This window comes from Quercus suber, unplaced genomic scaffold (assembly GCF_002906115.3).
Source record: "Quercus suber isolate HL8 unplaced genomic scaffold, Cork oak 2.0 scaffold_87, whole genome shotgun sequence".
Classification (NCBI taxonomy): domain Eukaryota; kingdom Viridiplantae; phylum Streptophyta; class Magnoliopsida; order Fagales; family Fagaceae; genus Quercus; species Quercus suber.
Window position 1 is genome coordinate 490,967 of NW_027069552.1, and position 17,427 is coordinate 508,393.

At 35.4% G+C, this 17,427-nt stretch overlaps 2 long non-coding RNA genes across 3 annotated transcripts; both read right to left on the bottom strand.

The window, feature by feature from the left end:
• Window positions 1-11,720: 11,720 nt before the first annotated feature.
• On the bottom strand, window positions 11,721-13,347 carry LOC136067827 (uncharacterized). The gene is made up of 2 exons (XR_010629233.1): window positions 13,056-13,347; window positions 11,721-12,027 (listed from the first exon to the last, which is right to left on the bottom strand). It is a non-coding gene; the product is annotated as an uncharacterized LOC136067827 (long non-coding RNA).
• Window positions 13,348-13,374: 27 nt separating this feature from the next.
• On the bottom strand, window positions 13,375-17,092 carry LOC136067828 (uncharacterized). 2 transcript variants are annotated; one of them, XR_010629234.1, is made up of 4 exons: window positions 16,586-17,092; window positions 15,960-16,129; window positions 14,504-15,841; window positions 13,375-13,494 (listed from the first exon to the last, which is right to left on the bottom strand). It is a non-coding gene; the product is annotated as an uncharacterized LOC136067828 (long non-coding RNA). The 2 variants fall into 2 exon arrangements; XR_010629235.1 differs by having other exon boundaries at window positions 13,636-15,841.
• Between the last annotated feature and the right edge of the window lie 335 nt (window positions 17,093-17,427).

Sequence of the window (17,427 nt, forward strand, 5' to 3'; positions counted from 1 at the left end):
ATAGGAAAGTGGTCTGAAATAGGATGAGGTACCCATTGGATCACATCTGGAAAGTGATCCTCCCGGTCATGGGAAACCAGAGCCCTGTCTATCCTAGACATCAAGGGCTGATCTGAACCACTAGACCATGTATAACTCCCTCCTTCCAACGGCAAATCTATCAAACTAAGCTCCTCAATGAACTCAGAAAAATACTCCATTGCTGGGGTAAGGCAAGAACCCCCCAACCATTCACTAGGAAAACGAACAATGTTGAAATCCCTTATGTAACACCATGAAACTTCACATAGTTGCTAAATTTCAATAAGCTCATCCCACATCTGCCCCCTCAAGTTGTTATCATTTGGGTCATAAACCCCAGAGCATGCCCAAATAAAACCATCCCCCATACCCTTCCACTGAACCGATACAGAAAAATTACCTACCATAACCTCCACCTTTTCTAAAGCCCTCCTATCCCACATCATCAAAACCCTACTTGATGTTCAATCCGCATCCAAAGCTACCCAATCTACATAGGGGCAACTCCATAAGCTACAAATCAACTGTCTACCTACGCCCGCAAGCTTAGTTTCTTGAATGCAAACTACATCACAATTCCACTCCTATAATAAATTTCTCACTACCAAACGTTTCCACGAATCATTCAATCCTCAAACATTCCATGACACCATTTTCAACTTCATTAAAAACTGTGACTCCCTATCACACCCTCAATAATGCAGTTAGAGAAAACTATCTCCCATCATAATTAATCTAGGATATCAAATTCCCCAACTCCCTCTTCCCTTTATCCTTGGAGACAGCTTTTCAGTAGGCAGCATCTTTCCTGTGCATCAGATTGGCCGCCTCAATTGCCGTCTCAAGCCTTTGTAGTAACGTAATACACATCTTCTCATGTCGACCCAAAGAAAGCCCCATCATCTTACTGAAATCGGGAATTCTATGTTTCACCCATTTAGAAATGTTCAAAGTATTATCAAAACTCATCACCTCCGTTTTACTTTTCACTTTAGTTGACACAACCAACCCTAGAGGGTTAATGGTCATCAGGGGGGAAAGACTCCACATCATCCAAGCCCTCATCTACCCAAGCTGTTTCCACCTTAGCCAATGCCAATACTAACTGACCACCTTCATCTTCACCCTGAAAACCCAACTCCTCATACCCAATTCTCGATGGATTCAGAACACAATTGGATACAACCAAACCTTTGAAAGCCTTGTCTCCCTCTATTTCTGCGTTACCCAATTCATGGAATCTTGCATAGGTAATTTCCTTTGAAACGATTTGGTGAGCCTGAATCATTTACTACTTGTGTTTTATTGTCGAACCATGCAGGGGAATGTTTTCAGGTTTTATGACTCTGCTACCCCAATTTCCCATTTTAAAAAATTTAATGCCGATATATCTACTAGGGCAACAAAGTTGCATAGGGACCTAAGGCCATATGCTCTCTTATCTCTGGATATTGATATTCTTTTACTAAAATTTAAAGGTTTCTTTATTGAATTAAGATGCAAGTTAAAAGAATTTGCTAGGGTGACATAGGGTTGAGATCAAAATTCTCTTTGGTTTTCTCAATAATCTCATATCGGTACTTTTCTCCTTATTGTGTTTTAAAAATTTTATATTGAATATAGATAACCTTGTTGTTGCTGTGTTAGATTTTATTTACGATTGAACTTAATTCTCTCTTAACTATTTGATTGACCCTTATAGGTTATTGATTCTCTCTCTCTCTCTCTCTCTCTCTCTCTCTCTCTCACACACACACACACACACACACATATATATATATATATTTGTGTGTGTGTATCTTCCACATAATCATTTTTAGTCTATATTTTATTATTGGAGCTTAGGATTTGTGTTTTCTCTAGTTGCATTCTTAGAGTTTGCTTAATCCTTGGGGTGATGCATTTGCAATGCTTTAACTAAGGTTGATTTGATTTTGTTGCTTGTCAATGAGACATCCTTTTGAGTAGTCTTAAAATTATTGCAATTTAAATTATTGCGCTTTTATGTCGTGCTTGTTCATCTATCCTATCATCTAGTTTTTGTTGATGTTTTCTTGCTTTTAATTGAACTGGGTTATCCTGTTATGGTGGAAACTCCATGTCCAGTTTGGTGTGCCATAGAGTCTCATTTGGCAATATGCTCTCTTTTCCTATCATATTTGTATATAAGCAGCTACCAAACTTCATATCTCAACTTAGTTTCCTTATGTAATTTGTGAATTAGTTCTTCAACTTGAGTACTCCAAGGATCTTGCAGCTTCGAGCGCCACCTGGTGGATGTGTGTTTTTCGTGAATGTTTCTTATGAATATCATGATCATGCAGTGCATCATGAAGTGTCCCATTTCTGCAACACTCTTATACAGGTAGCTGCTAGCCATGCTTAGCACAGTAACCCACCATCTCCACAAAGATTAGCATGGCGAAGTTTAGGGATACTATAAAGTGTCATTACTCAGCTGCCCGGAAACTTTAGTGTCCAGTTCCTTGATTGCCAGAAGCTATAAAAGAAATAAGAAATTGAAGATTAATTATTAGGATCTCAAATTACTTATGAGGATGAAGAAGAATCCACCACGTTACTTGAAACTTGGGGAAATAGTGATGGTTGGGAGGGTGGGTTGGAAGGGACTACCTAACAGACATTTATTTTCACACATGGAGGTAAATGTAATTCAGACTTCAAAACTAATTTACCTAATGAGGATAGAGAAGATGAAGGGGAAAAAAAGAGAACAAATACAAACGTACATGAGGCATTCTAAAGTAGAAGCCACACAATCAAACAGCCACGCCATCATCTGGCAAATTAGTTCTTATTAAGTTCAAAGAATCTTACCTTTCCATTGGGCAGCTCACCCCTATAAATACAAACAAGCATACCTTCACCAATAAAATTTTCATGAGAAAAGCTGCATACTGCTCAAGCAACGCAACAGTGAAAGCTTTTGCAGAACTTGCATTTGGACTCTTTCAAGGATGTATACTTGTAGTTACTTTGAAAGGTACCATCGGTTACACAGAGACCCTTCTCGAAAGGATAAAATGGAGGAAGTCGTGGTGGCAAGAACTCCATATCCACGCTGCTCATGACTGAACCATGATTCTTCTTGGTTAGTGAAACTGCCGGTGTGTTTTTCACATCTACCTCCTGTTCATTCTGAAGCTTTGGAAATACACTTTTTTATCCATTGTCTTCAACATAACTATCTCTTGGTTTCACAACTCTCCCTCTTGGCACTGCTAAAGATATTCAAAAAGTCAATTTTCATTTAGAACAGAATAAAGGAGATAAGGAAATTTGAAAATTTTGAAAAAACTAAGAGTGGACAATGAAAGACATTACCTCTTGGTTTTGAACACTTTCCTACCTCTAGTCAAATATGATATTTCTAGGACAGAAGGTCCAATTTTCCCAGGGGTTTTTCAGAGTGTGGTGCAGCCGCTAGAGGAGGAGCAGCATTGTGACTAGTTAAAAGGTTTCCCAAACTTGTTAGAAGTTTTTAGCATGTTGCAACAGAGCAATTCTAACAAGTCAGAAACTCACAATTCAATATTAACTGCTCAGTTGCAACATGCTAAAAACTTCTAACAAGTTTGTTCACAAAATTGACACATTGCTACAAGTCCGAATCAGGGCAATATCTACATGTTCATTCCTTAGTGGACATCATATCATCAAAATAGATATTAATATTAGTTTTCTTTTTCACTTATTATAAATAAAAAAAATGTACATATTCAATTTCTTAAAAAATTCTTTTCAACTAACAACTTAAAATAATTGGCATCCTGTTTACAGAAGCATCAATAAAGGATTGAAACCCATAAACTGGAAGGGAGGAAGTCCAACTTTTTAGTACCTAAAAGATTGAAACATTAATAAAGATTCTATTTCTAAGGAGAATTTCATAGAGCAAAGAATAATTTTGGCAGTAGGGTCGTGTACAAAGGACAAGCCAGTAGGGGATGGCAATTTTTGCCTGACCTGCGGGTACCCGGCTCGGTCTGACCCTAATGGGCCGGATTTTACCCGGTCCGATTAGGAATAGGGTCGGGTATGGGTTTAAAAAAAAAAAACCCGAAGCGGGTCCGGGTCGGGTCTAGGTTTTATAAAAAAATCCGAAACCTGGCCTGAAACCCGACCCAAATAAAACCCGGTTTCCCTGAAATTACAAAAATACCCCCTATATATATAGCTATAATCTAACCCTAAAACCCTCATTTCCCCTCAGTAGCAGCTCATGCCTCCTTCAGTCCTCACTGCCTCACTTTCCTCTCCCACTCACTTTCCTCTCTTCTGACCACCACAGCCACAACCAAGCGTCCAAGCCTCACTCAGTCTCCCCTCTTCTCACCACGACAGCCCAAACGATGCCCAGAAAACCCATTCATTCGACGGACATTTCGCACTCAAGATTTCCTTCACCCTTTGATCGAAACCTCCACTGTTCCTCAGCGAATTCGAAGCCACCAAACCCCCAAACAGCTTGTTGTTGAAGAACATCTGTCGAACCGCTGTACTGTTTCTGCAATTACCAAGAAAAGAAATTGAGAAAATGGGTTGGTTTATTAGATCTTGGATCTGTTTGGATGGCAAGAAAATAGCCAAGATTCTGTGTTTATGATTTTGGGATTTGAACATGTATATTCAATGATTTAGATCTTGTGATTTTGGGATCTTAGATCTTTTATTTAAACATGTATATTCAATGATTTCTGTGTTTGTGATTTTAGTTTTGTTAATTATGTACTGTCTCTGCACTTTTAAGATCAACTTTCCTATTGTATGAAGCAGTCCAATCGTGAGATTTGATATATTGCATTTTCAGGAGGAATAAAGAGGAAAGTATGATTAGATTTTCGTTACTCTGTTTAGGCTTCGATTCTCTTCTTCTTCTTCCCTTTTTTTTTTTTTTTTTTTTTTTTTTTTTTATTGGGTTGGGCCCAAATCTGGTTGGCCTAAACGTGGCCTGTGGGGCTCGGCGGGGGCAGGTCCGGGCCCCGGAAAAAAAAAATCCGTTTAGTAAACTGGTCGGGTCTGGGTCACGGGCTAAGACCCGCGGGTCGGGTTCGGGTATGGAAAAACCCGGCCCGAACCCGACCCGTTGCCATTCCTACGAGCTAGTGTCACAGTAGTAATTGATTGTGTTTCCAAGAATAGAGATTTGAAACTTTTGAGTTTTTCCAAGAAAAGTTTGTTGCTGAAGGAGATTTAGATAAATTTTTATTTTTGATTGTTGCTTTAGGAACGGACGCTAACGGTGTTATATCCAGTTAATGGGGATATATGATGTGGCACTTAATGCCTATGTAATATCCTTTTAATGACTTGGTGTTTTTCTACTGGGTAAGACTACAAGGTCAGCTTGACTACCCAATAATTTCCCAATTGATTATTGGGGGGATGGAAAATATGGGAGAGGAAATGGTGTTTTTGGTTTTTGATTGAGAGGGCAGAAAAATGGAGGTCTTGGGTATTTTCCACACAAGACCACAAAATATAATCTCACTGATTTGGTGAGAAGCATGAGAGAATTTACTGGGCTGCTTCAACCAGTTATAATAACCTTTCTATCCCTCTCATTATAACGTGTAACTATAACCAACACAAAATAAACTTATGTAAACTACATTTTCTATCACCTCCTTTTCGCTTCAATCACGAGTTTTTTTTTCTTATCTCCCCACTTTTACATCCTTTTAATTAAATACGTATGAGGGAAAACTAAATTTTTTCTTTCCTACCACCAATTTCTACCCCCTAACCAAAAAAAGCCTTAGCTTTCAAAACATCTCATCAAAACCTAAAGACGCATATGCATCCATCATTTCGCTTTCTCGTTTTCAAATCAATTCCCTTGCTTCATTATATAATTACAAATGAACCATGTTTCCAGCAAATTTTTTTTTTTTAATTTTTTACTCCGAAGACTTAAGTATTGATTTGTAAAATAATACTCAAGAGTTTAAAAATCTCCTGCAATATATACACTTGTTGAAGCCTAGTGCGCCATTGAATGTCTCATGGTGCATTGTTGAATGTGTCATAGCGCACCACTGAATGACTCTTGCTGTCACCACCAAATGCATCATGTCATTCATTATTTAATATTACTATGTGCCTGCCACTAAAAGTCACATGACTCTTTTTAGTACCACTGATAATATTAACATTGAGTGCTTCATGGCTAAATATCTTTTTGTTGATTCTTTTTTTCCACTCTTAAAATGACTATCTAATCTAAAAGCAACTCCAAAAAACTATAATTTCAACTATCTTTTCTATCAAAATCTTTATTATTCCTTAATTTTATCTTTATAAAGAAAAAAACTCTTGTTGGGTATAATACAATAAATATTTATTATTTGCGATTCTATAAACAAACAACAATAAAAATACTATATATTGCTCTAACATGAAGTAAATAAATAAAATAAAATACAAAAAACAAAAAAATACAAACAAAATATGTAAAAAAAATGGAAAAATCATTTCTGATCAAGGCTAGTGCTTTTTGCCACATCCTTAAGATAGATTTCATCCATCATAGTGGTTTTTTGAGTCTATTGGACAACTACCTCACAGGATACAAAAATCTTCTATAAACAGAAGAAGCATAGCAAATGTGTGCGCATCTAACAATACTGTGTTTTTCTCCCTTTCAAAAATTCTTAAGCATGAAATATGAAAATAAAAATTGACCAAAATGAATGAGGGACAAAGTATTCATAGACAAAATCGCAACAATTCATAATAGGTACAAGTTAAGCATTCATGCTTTTCCAAAAAAAAAAAAAAAAAAAAAAGGGCAATGGCCCCTGCCCCTTAATGGGTCCGTCCCTGACCCGACCCGTGGACACTCTTAGTCATATGAAGACCATTTTGTTCCTTTCTAAATGCAAAGCCCTTCATTTGAGTAATATTATTGCCCCTCTCCGAAAAAATTTCTTTTCAAGAGCTTTCAGCAGGTGCTTCATAACTTATTAGATTGCTTCAATCAAAAAGATTTTTCCTGAAGATGTTTTCATAGGCTTTTTCAGTTTCTTCCACTACTGTATGGTGCAAAGTCATATTTTCTATGTCTTAGCATATTGTTACTTTTTTGCTTATGGGCAGTTTGGGTAAATTTTTATATCATAAATGCCACTTTACGTTTTGTTTTAAGTCATTGTTANGCTTAATAAATTAGATTATTACTGGCTTAATTTTGAGCTTCAATTGTCCTCTGGTTATAGTTTATTAATGTTGTGCTCATATTTAAAAACCCAAGATTCTTTGACTAGGATATAATTGTTTTTCCCCCTGCTAATGGTTTTCATGTTTTGGCATTCTGCCTTGTTTTTGAGGGTGGTGAACCATATGCAAAGTTGCAAACATAAAGCATATGGACTTTTTAAATTGCTAGTACACGTGTTGGTCTTTGATACGTTGGAGGTTAGACTTAAGGTTGTTGTGGGAGTCGAGTCTGTAACTCTTGCCAATGGATGGTCTGTTGGTCCTCCTCATTGTGTTTTCTCCTAGGTTATGACTTATGAAATAACGTAATGAGTAGGTGAAAAATGGGGTGGAGTTTTGAAAAATTTAGGTTTTAAGAAGTGAGTGGTTGGCTAAGTCAAAATAAAAGATAGACAACACTTTTGAGGCAGTGTGAGTTGGGTTGTGTTTTCCTACGTGGAAAAATTAACTTACGTTATCACTCGCTCAAAACCATTAGGAAATTAATGAGAAATTGACGGATTCAGATCCTCTAGATTTCATAGGGTACTCTACTAAATAGATTTTCCTAAATCCTAACCACTCTTTAATGATTTAATAATTAAGATTCTGCCATGTCAGCATTCCATTAATAATAATCTTAATTGTTTTGTTTGCAACATTATTTTATTATTTTAAGAATATTGTTAGTGGAATGCTGATATGGCAGAATCTTGACCAATAAATTATTAAAGAATGGTTAGGATTTAAAGAAATCTACTGGTAGAGTATCTTAGAAAATCTAGAGGATCTGAATCCAAAATTGACTACAAAAGTGTCTTCTTAAACATGAATGAAGGTAGTGAAAATCATGATCCCGCATTGGTAAAGTTATAAATATTTTGTGGGTTTGTATACCATAGACATAGAGTTGGATATTAGATGGGCCCAAAGGGCACCTTACTTTTGTGGAAGGGGGATGACCTACTTAAATGGGTCTTTCTCACACAAGCAGGCATCACCTTAGGTTGGGTTGGGTTGGGTGTGTGCGCAACTGTGCATGCTATTTGGATTTGTCTAATATTGCCCCCCCCCCCCTCTCAAATTAGCTATTTTATTTCCCCCTCTTCAAATTAGCTATTTTATTTGCATGCTCGTATTTTAGAGTTTATAGTTGGCCCCCCTCAAATTTTTGGATTGGTTCAAATAGCCCAAAAGAAACTAATCACTTAACCCTTTCTTTGAACCCATGGCCCCTCCATATTCCAAATACAATACAACAAAAAATCTACAAATCACCAATATTATAATTCATAACTCATAACCAAAAAAATCTCATAGAAAAAAAAAATTCCCTTACGAGGGTGACAATAATTTATATAACTTTTTAATTGATTTATAAATTATAGGAAAGTCAATTACAATATTTAAATTTTTTTCAAAAGATAAAGTGCAAAATTCTTTTAGAAGCCAATATTGATGATGTAGCATTGTCAACTCTTAATATTAATATCCTAATTTTTTTAAATCCTCAAACAAAGTTTTGAAAACTTCATTAGTGTGATTTTTAGTTGCATCCAAAAGTGTGGGTTTATCATATTGATGAGTTGGTCAATGTGATAAAATCAACATATTAATTCCAATTATCCAAAATTTGGAGATCCAAGTCGTCTTCTTTTTTTATTCTTCTTCGAAAAGGTTTGAATATCATATTGTAACTTTCAACTTTTTTTGTTCATATTATTTCCTTCTTGACTTAAATATTTATGGCAATAATGTGCAATTGTTTTTGTCTACCATTAAATTATTTTTAATAAACTATGTCACTTGAAATTTTTTTGGTTCATGTTTTTGCCCCCCCAGGTTCAAATCCTGGTTCCGTCCTTAGGTCGGGTCAAGTTAGTTTGGACTCAGACACATTATGTTGGTCGTTGGGTGGTGAAGGATGAGACCCATCACTAACTGAGCAGAAACAACAACTCAAACGTGCAAGTGGCCATGGGTGATAGTCAGATTCAGTTGAAACCGGCAGAAAAAGGCGATGGAGAGCAGAAACATTTGAGATTGCAAGATCTCTATCGTATCTGATTGGAGATCTCACCAGATATCAGAGATTGTCTCTACCAATTTGGGAAAATATTTTACCGATTTTGCATCTTGAATAGACAAGTCAGTTTCATCAAATTCCCAAGTGGGAAAGCTGACACTTGACCTGTTTGAGGTAGATTTTCAACGGATTCATACCTAGGTGCAATACCTAAAAGAGAAATGATATGTCAACAATATTTTTACAATAAATTCTAAGTGACAGGTTGTTACTAGTTATTATTGTTGGGACAAAAAAGTAATCTTAGTGTTAGTTAATTTGAACTAATAATAACTAACTACATGTGATTTGTTGTAAAAATGTTGTGGATGTAGCATCTCTCTACCTCAAATCCTAGCCTTCCATTCAATCTAATGGCTCTAAAACAACTCCACATCATCAATCCGCGTGACTTAGAAAAAATTTAAAAATTCACTCTCATTCATTCTTTTTCTCTACTTTTTTTTTTTCTGGTCATATCTCTCTTTGCTACTCTTCACTCCTCTGTTCTCTACTTCTCTCTTAAATTTCAGAATTTTCAAAAAATCCCTTTGTCACTGTTGCTTCTTCCACTATTGCGCCAAACCACCATCATCACATGGACCAAGTCTCGAATCAGTCACCATTGCGCCACCCACAAGCCACCGTTGCGACCTTTCTATCCCCCAACGATCTATCAACCTTTGCTATGCCTTAGCTTGCTCCACTGCCTAGCATCTTCAAACTGCACTGCCAGCACAGTCACTTCTCAATAAGTTTTCTCTCTGATTTTTCATATATATTAGGAACATGAAAGAAAATAATTATAATTTGACATTGCAATCTTTTCGATTTTTTTTTTTAGTTAGTTATGAGCTTAGGGATTGAAATCAAATGGTGGGTTTTTTGCCTGTGGGATTTGTGGGTTCTTTTAATCTAGGTCTTGTTTTTTTGTAAAGTTGTGATTTTTTTTTTTCATTCCCATGGTGGTGATTTGTACTAAGAGCCATGAAATTTTTGATGGGTATATTGTTTTGCTCAGTATTATGGGTTGGGTTATTTATTTATGAACTTGAACAGAATTTTAATGCTTCTTCATTGTTGAACTTTTTTTTTTTTTTTGGAGAAGAATGTAAGCGCATTGTTGAACTTGAAAGGCACTATGAGTACCTTTATTTAACTTAAGTTGGACATATAGGTGATATATATGGACAATTTAGAGACTTGATTTTTTTTTTCTTTTAGTTGAGTATTGCAAAGAAGATTAGACATATCAAAATATGCTGGTGATTAGAATAATTCATTATTACAAAACTTGCATCAATGTGAAGTTCTAAATTTATACAACACTTTAATGTGTTCATTTGCAGTTAGATGACATTAGATTTGATGATGGAGAGTCTCCATTGGAGACCTCTCAAAGTTGAAAAGGTAGATTTTGCTGTGCACAGGTAATGTAGCATTAGTAGAATGCTTACCTTTTGTACTTGTTGGTTGTGATCTTGCTAGTAGTAATCTGGGTTGGTTTTGATGTAGCTTGTTGGAAAGCTACAGTAAGGGATAAAGACCATGGGCGTGATTCTTGTTGCAATGATACTAGGCAATTTGACATTGGTAGTAAACAAAAGGTACTAAAGACAGATGCAATTTAGGTACTAAAGACTGATGCCTTTCAGTGTGTTATTAAATATTCATAATATGCTTTGGGTTACAGCATTTTTGTGGTAATGTGCTCTCAATTTGTATGATAGTTCATGTACAAGAAAAATTGGTTGTTTCTTTGCTAAGTTCCGTGTATTCATTGGATAGCTATGCTAGCTCTTGATATAAATCCCCCCCCCCCCCCCGCCCCCTCTCCAAGTCTGTTCATCATCTTAATAGTAATATTCTTGTTTTTCTTAGCATTTTTTCAACTTTTCAATATTATCTTCTATGTAGTCCGAATTTGAAAGAATTATTGCACTGAGTCACAATACTAAAGGTTGCTAATTTTTGATATCCACTATGCAGGTGATTCCTTGGATGCAATTGAGTGCTAAACCTATTTTTTCTAAATTGGTGGCTCAATAATCACAGCATGGTTACGTCTACCATAGTCCACTTGAGATCAATGAAGAATATGATCTTGAAGCAAACTCATTTTTTTTCCTCTCTTCATAGTGTGGAAATTATATATTCTACTAGGGGAAAAATTGGTCTTGTAATCAAAGTCTATATTTCAATAAAACTCTTGTTATCTTGTTATTTGTCCTTGTAATCAAAGTATACATTTCAATGGAATTACTCAATTATCTGCTATCTATTGATTTTGATGAAAAAAAAGGTTTCAAGAAAAGTCTCTTATCATCCTTTTTATGAAATCAAAACTACCATAATTGGCTAATAGCTTGGTAACATTTCAAAAGATAACTCATAAAAATCATTATAGATATTGAAATATCAAGAAAAGAAGAATTGCATTTTATTACATTTTCTTTGGTTTGTACTATACATCATTGTAATGGTTTTTGTATACATAAACGAGGACACTCATGTGTCAAAATTGGATAAGACAACATAATACTCAAGCAAGTCTTTTTTGTCACAATACATTTTTCACAGTAAAAAGAAGTTCACTCATATCAAGTCTAAAACTTTAATAAAACTGAAAATTAGTCTTGCTAACGTCAAGATATCAATCCATAATGAATGCTTCAAAACCTTTTCTGGCAATATAGCTTGGCTGGATCTCTATGCTCTATCATCTTGCAATGTTGAAAAACAAATTTTAATCAATACAATAACATCTTAGAAGACCAATCTTCAATTTACTTGCAAAAATCTTATATGATCCATTGGTTTCAAGTGAAATAAACCAACAATTTGACTGGAACTTGAAACATAATTGATCTATATAAGCACTGTTCTAATGCCCCACACAACTGACAATCCAAACCTTTTGAAATCAGAACAGCCCTTGTTTAAAGCTTGGCTAAAAACATATTGCAAATACCATGACAAAGGCAACCCAATAGAAGAAAAACTACATCTACCATAACTCAATAATTTATCTATAATTTACTGCAATTAAAGCAAAAGCCTAGCTGCTGTATACTGGAATAGATGCACCCCATCGGGTAGTTGCAACTTGAACCAACCAAGTGATGTAAGAATACTGCCAACTCATGCTCAAATTTGTAGTGGCACCTGAAGCAACTAAGACAATGCATATCTCTACAGTATCAACATCTGAAGAACTAAGGAGGCAATTTTAACATGATAAATTCTAATATTAGATAGAAAAATATTCTATTTGCCAACAAATGGTATTTTCACAAACTTCACAATATCAGGTAGTTGAACAAGAATAATAGAAGAAACAGCCTTGTCTATGAGCACATCCTTGGCAAAATCAAGACCAAGTATGACACTTGCACATATATGAAGCCTTCCTCATCAAATTGAATTTGGGTGCTATTAGGAGTTAGTAGAAATGATAGAACTAAACCCATAATAGGGTAAAACAATATACCCATCAACAATTTCTTGGCTCAGTACAAATCAACACCATGAAAATGAAGAAATTAAAAAAAGAAAAAAAAAATCACAACTTCATAAAAAAACAAGATCCAGATTAAAATAACCCATAAATCTCACGGCCAAAAGACCCACCATCTGATTTCAATCCCTAAACTCAGAACCAACTAAAATAAATAAAAGAAAAATTGCAATATCAATTTATTTTTTTTTCGTGCTACCAATATTTGTGAAAAGTCAAAGAGAAAGAACTTACTGGGAAGTGATTGTGCCGGTGGTGCAGTTTGGAGATGCTAGGTAGTGGAGCAGGCAAAGGCGTAGCCGAAGTTGATAGATCATTGGGGGAGAGAAAGACCACAACGGTGGCTGGTGGGTGGTGCAATGGTGACTGGTTTGAGGCTTGGTCCATGCGATGGTGGTGGTTTGGCGCGAGAGTGGTAGCGGCAGCAACAACAATGGGATTTTTTTAAAATTTTGAAATTTAGAGAGAAGTAGAGAACAAAGGAGTGGACTGAGGAGTGAAGAGTTGCAGAGACAGCTATGGAAAAAAAAAAAAGAATGAGAGTGAATTTTAAATGTTGTTTTCTAAGTCATGCGGATTAATGACGTGGAATTGTTTTAGAGCCGTTAGATTGAATGGAAGGCTAGGATTTGAGGTATTGCACGGGATATGAATCCATTTTCAACTGTTGAACCTGTTGCCACCATCAAAAAAAATACAGATATTAAATTTCTTAAAAAATTCTTTTCAACTAACAACATAAAACAACTGGCCTGAAATGAAGGCCATCTTCCCTCTCCAGTAAAACTGAATATAGTTCAGATTTAAAACTCACAAGACAAAAACAGGAAAAGAGCAAGAAACGCCTGATGTGGAAGTGAAAGTGAAGTGAAATCCGCCAAGCTCTACAGAACGCCAATTCTTGAGGGACACCACAGGTCAGCAAGCCCCAAAAATTACAATGTACATCACTGAACATTGACTTATTCTTTAAACTTTGGATTGCTGTGGTGACTAGTCCTTAAAAGGTAAAAGCTAAAATTTGAGAATACGAAAGATTGCTGTGAGGTGTCTTGTGTTTTGGACCTGGCTCTATCAAGTAATGCAAAAAGGTTTCTTTCAGAAGCCAGAGGCCTAGAGTCACCATGGTCCATGATGGTATCAGATAGAGAGAGAAGGATGAGGTCTTCTCCCTCATATGTGGACAAAGGCAATCATGGAGAACCATGTTAGATTTGAGTCCCTTTCTATTTTGGGCTTCTAATTTATTTATTTATTTTCTATTTGTGATCAAATAATAAATATCAATTGGAGATAAGCATACATCTTTAAAGAAGCTCCAAATGTCCAAGGGCAAGGAACATCAACTTGTTCCTGTGCTCAAACCTGGACATTGGTATCTCCAATCTCCCAAAAAGGAAACGATTTCTTTTCTCCAGTTTCATTTCCCAAGTTACATTCTAAAAGATCCAATATCTAGAAATTTCAAATTCTTCAGCATCTTTGCCACAAAGTTTTACAATTTTTGAAAATTTTATAAAATTGTTCAATTGCATCCTGTCAATTTCTAATTAAAACAGTTATAAAACATAAAGTTGAATGCAAACACAGGGTCTCAATAAACATTTACAAACATCAGTCAAAAATAGTAATTTGTAGCATTTTATATCAACGGGATTTAAACATCATACACACAAAATTACCTAGCGCGCAGAACCAAACAATAGTAGAGGAGCCAAACTGCAGTCTGAAACACGTAATTCAAGCTTGTCATAAGGAGAAGATTCGCAGACTTGAAATTCGGTGAACAGAGGGTGGTTGACAGGTCTCATGCAAATACATATACCACAAAAAAGAGAAAAAATCAGTTTCTAATTCACTAAACATGAATGACAAAAAACTTCCTCACAAAAGAGTGAAATCTACAAGTTGTGATTTCCTAGGTTAGCAATAAAAGAGACAACAAAGTAATCTGTTTCTGACCTCCTAGCCTAACTTGAGCATTCAAAAATAAAGAAAGAAAGAAGTATCGAGTTCTGCATTAATTAAAAACAGACCGTGAGAGAAGCACTAACATCACTAGTTTAGGATTTGGCATACACGACACAACCAAATCCATGTTAAAAGGAAATCTATTCTCTGGACCTATACCTGCAAAATTGCTGAGTATTTCAAATTTTAGGTGCTGTGGATTTTGGAATTTGGAATACTCAGCAATTTTGCAGGTATAGGTCCAGAGAATAGATTGTTCTCCACACTCCTACATAGCAAGCAAGAATTTGTGAGTTGCTGTAGGTAGCACATAGTTCCTCCTTGCAAATTCTGAATCAAGATCAAATTTTGGAACACAAATATTGCTAAGAAACATATTATCAAATATTTAAAAACAAAAAATGAAAAATCAAAGAGGATGAAAGAAGGGTACAGATCCTGTAGGCCGCAAGAGAAGATCCTGTAAAACATCAATGTATGGAGATATATCCAGACGTTGATTAATGCCTAAGGCAATACAACAGAATCAAAGGGCTGGAAAAGTCCATCAAGAAACAGAGAGACGAACAAACTTTAGAAGTATCAAGTACATAAGAATTCAAATCACAAAAATATTCTAGAAATAAAAGTTATGGAATATTTTTGTCTATGTACAATTATGGAATATTCTTCCTCGATACATCTCTTGAGTATATTTCGTGATCAAAATATGAAAAGATTGAATTCAAACTAGTTGTGATTACTTTGACAAATATGATTTGTTTGGTTTAAACCAAATTCTCTTTTACTTGGTACCACACAGGCATTAAAATCATCTCAAACAAGAAAGTACAACAAGGCCCATACCACAGCTTAAGGGTTTAGAGACGTAGAAAAGTACTCTAGAAATAAAAGTTAATCTATGCTAACTGCATAACTCAGATGATAAATAAACCACTCAAGCTTCTAGCCTCCTTCAGAGATTGAACAAACAATTTACACGGTGGCAATATAGAAAGAATAAGTGCATTCCCTGTTATTTCAAATTTGTAAGGAGTTCCCTTCTAATCCTGCACATTTATAAATAAATTGAAAAAAATAGTTCAAAATTCAAGGTAACACAAATCAAATTGAAAAAAATGGTTCATAATTCTATTATTTCAAGATCAATGCCAAACTTTATCTCACCAGATGCCTGCCATGGCTCAGGTACTAAAGACGAAGGATTTATCAAAGCTGATTCAATTCCTCTCCCTAGCATATCCAGCAACAACGTTGCTTGCATATCAAGAATCATTTGCTCTAACTTCTTGAGCATTTGTACCTCCAAGAAGCCTGCATTTTATCCTGTCTAGACTCTACATCATGCAAAACCATGTTTTCATATCTTCAATAAAAACTACGAAGCAAACAAATTAATGAGTATCAAAACAACTCCCCCTCCCCAAAAAATAATAATAATAATAAACCACCAAAAAGAGGTAAGTGGCAGGATGCATCGCACAGGACAGTAAGACAACTCTGAGCTACATTTAGAATTTCAGAACCCTATAATGCAGGTGATTTTTTGCTGGAGACATGAGGAGGTCACTTATGTAAAATAAGGAGGCCACTATTAGTATGATAGTTTATGCCTACAGGACAAGATTGTATATCTACATTCACAAATCATCTTTCTTAAAATAATAGGAATTTATTAACCCTTTGTTCGAGTCACTGTATAAGACGGCATACACAGTGAGAATGTTTAAAAAGTTCACCCCTTAAATATCAATACATTGAGAAAGAGTCTAAATCTAGTAAATGAGACTCACAGGTGATGTATATCCAGGTAAATTTTGGGTATGAGAGAGCACAAGCTTTCCTACTAAAATAGGATAAGTTATCTCCTCATAAAGATCATGCTATTCTGCATGGGCATGCACCCCAAATTAAGAAACCTCAATGACAGCCTTCCCACTAGAGATGGCTTTACCTGCAAGAAAGACAAAGGGTAAGGTCACCTCACTAAAAATGGCAAAATATATGTCAAATGGCACATACATTAATTAATGTTCAGCAAATACAAAACATCAGTAGGCAAAAGGGACAAATAAACTCTATGGTTTGATCATATTCATAGTATTCAGAACATTAAAACATGTAACAAGAGGCATTTTCTGGCATTAGATATAATACATTAGATTTATAATGCCTTCTTTGGAGCATTGTTCAATCAAAACAAGTGTTACATTATGAAGTTACATAATCCAAGCTTACTTATATCAAAATCACCTAAGTCAAGTAATTTCCTAAAAGAAAACATGACCAATGGAAAGAAAGTTATGCCAATAACACACGCACACAAAAAAAAAAAGGACCAAAGATAGAAGAAATTTCCGGTTGAGTCTGAGATGAAGCATTGTTCTGCCATTAGATTTATAATGTCATCTTTGGAGCATTGTTCAAATCAAAACAAGTGTTATATTATAAAGTTACATAATCCAATCTTACTTATATCAAAATCACCCCAATAGAAAGAAAGTTATGCCAATAACACACAAAAAAAAAAAAAAAAGAAAGACCAAAGATAGAAGAAATTGCCAGTTGAGGCCGAGATGTTAAAGGTGGCTGGCCTGCCTGACACCACTGGGTAAGGTGATACCTCAAAACCATG